The sequence below is a fragment of the Erinaceus europaeus genome, chromosome 1 (assembly GCF_950295315.1).
Source record: "Erinaceus europaeus chromosome 1, mEriEur2.1, whole genome shotgun sequence".
Lineage (NCBI taxonomy): Eukaryota > Metazoa > Chordata > Mammalia > Eulipotyphla > Erinaceidae > Erinaceus > Erinaceus europaeus.
The window spans coordinates 182,199,101-182,201,617 of NC_080162.1; the positions used below are offsets into that span (position 1 = coordinate 182,199,101).

The 2,517-nt window shown below is 38.2% G+C and overlaps 1 pseudogene; it reads left to right on the top strand.

Annotated features, from left to right (window-relative positions):
• Positions 1–328: 328 nt before the first annotated feature.
• Positions 329–424, top strand: LOC132542742 (U6 spliceosomal RNA; annotated as a pseudogene).
• Positions 425–2,517: the final 2,093 nt, after the last annotated feature.

Below are 2,517 nucleotides of genomic sequence, written 5' to 3' on the forward strand. Positions count from 1 at the left end.
TCAAAGGATGTGGCCAATTTATTCTTTATTTCTAATGTTCTCTCTTCTACATGAGTAAGTTGACTTCATTGAGTTGCTATTTGAGACTAAAATGCATTTAAAGTGTCATTTCCAACCGATAAATGTGTTTTCAAATTTATCATTTTCTTATCAAGTGAATTTTTGAAGTCATTAATTTCTTTCTTAATCCATTTTTCCATATTACATATACAAGTGAGTTTTACATTTCTTAAATTTTCCTGACAATGTTTATTCCTATGTTCATTCTTTATTTGCCTTATTAAGCTTCTGGCCCTCACTGTGGCTTTGAAAAATGAGCATTTTCCTTGTGCTCGCTTCGGCAGCACATATACCCAAATTGGAACGATACAGAGAAGATTAGCATGGCCCCTGCACAAGGAAAAATGAGTATTTTCCTAATTTTACCTGTCTGTTTTTGTTTCTGTTGTTGGTCAAAGGTGGTGCTGAATTCTGCTTTGTATGTGTTGGGGGAGAGGAGAAACTTTGAAGACTTGACATCATATTATGGTGCCTGATGTCCCTTAGACAGAGTCCTAGTAAGGGGACAGAGATCCCAAAACTCCTTCTTTTTCCAAGCTAATTCCTGAAAGTTGGAACTCTACTGTGACATCTAAGTCACTATTCTTACCCACAGGATAGTCTGACCCTGGTCACCAGTGTCTACATGGCAGCTGGAACAACTTACAGTTTGATAAACTTCTCTGATGTCAAAAGAGTACAGTGTTAAGCTCTTTGGTTCTTCTGAACAACTAGCTGTGGTCATTCAAGAGTCTGTGGCTTCTACTCCAAATGGTAATCTGGAGCTCCTTTACTCAGACCACTTGGTTCCTAAGTGGTTCTGTGCAGGCACTTTAAATCCACCATATGGATTTGAAACAATTGCAAATATGGTTCTTACTGACACAACAGTCCCACATTTCTGATTTATTCCTTATCTCCCTACCCTCATACTCCCACTGTCCATACACAATCACAACCTTCAGATAATTATGTTCCTTCTTTTACTAGAAACTCCAGCTTTTCTCTGATAAAATTTGTTAAATTATTTTGTTGTAATTTTTATTTTCTGGAGGAAACCCAACTTTCCATGACTAGATACCCATAGCTCTTCCCTGGAAGTCCCTTGGTACTATTTTAAGCCTTTGGTTCTCTGGCTTACATATTCTTTTTGAGACATAGTAAAACATAATAATTATTATTTAATTTATGCAATGCATGATAGCCTAAGATATCATTGTCATTTTAGATATTACCTTTAAGATGGTGCTCTATCCCATCTTCTGTGAGAGCATCAATTACATGAGATGGTGTGCCTTTGAGAAATGCAATGTAAACTACAATCAGTTTACACTGTGGTCATGGGTCTACACCTATAAACCCATTACAGAAAAATGTGTACTATGCTCATATTCTCTGTTATATAGGAATTTGGCTTCTAGTTCTCACACTTTATAGTCCCCAGATAGTGGTGCTGCCTGAGGCTTTGCTAGTTGAAAAAAAGCAATCCCAGAATAAATGTCTATTACTGTCAAGACAAACTTCTAACCTTCCAGAATGAAAGGATGTGTTATAGTCAATTTGCCCCCACATGACCAGTTGAGTTCCAAAGGCATTTGTGTGGTTGGCAGATTGATAAGTCCGAGGAAGCAGTAACTGCATTGGCCTTGTTAAGTGACTGTATTTACTGTTTAACTCACGTACTGCACATTGGTGTACATTTTATTTTTTTGGATTAGTGATTTTGTGTTCTTTGGGATGATGCTCAGGAATGGAATTGCTGGATCACATGGTAGGTCTATTTTAGGACTTTGAGCGGGCTCCAGACTGGTTTCCATTGCTGCTGACAGTGCACAAGCAGCCTTTTTCTCCACACCCTCATCAGCACTTGCTGTTTCTGTCCTTTTGATGTAGGCCATTCTCACAGGTATGAGGCAGTTATTTCATTATAATTTTGATTTGAATTCTCTACTAATGAGTAATATTGAATACCTTTCCATGTGACTCTGGCCATCTGTAAGTTATCTCTGATGAAGTACCAGGTCAGCTATTTTTCCCATGGTTGTAAGAAAGTCATTTCCCCTTTTTTAGTTCCTCCTCTCCTCCTCCTACTCTTCCTCCTATTCTTCCTCCTCCTCCTCTTTCTTCTTCTTTCCTTCTTTCTTCTATGAAAACTTCATAGAACTTAAGAATAAGGGAAATATAGAGTGAAATTTGGGCTGAGTGTGATGTAGTGCATCAAAGCAAAGGACTCTCTCTCTGGGGAAGGAGGGAAAGGAACAGGATGGAGGGACATTGAGATCCTATTGTAGCTCCTAGACACCAATCAAGGGGAGACAAAAGGCTATGCCTGTTTATTAAAGACTAGACTATAAAGCATTAACTCCCCCAATTAAAACATAAAAAACAAAACAAAACAGGATGTAGACCAGTACTAGACACCAAATCTGTTAGTGCCTTAACTGTGGACTTCCTAGCCTGCAGAACTATGAGAAATAA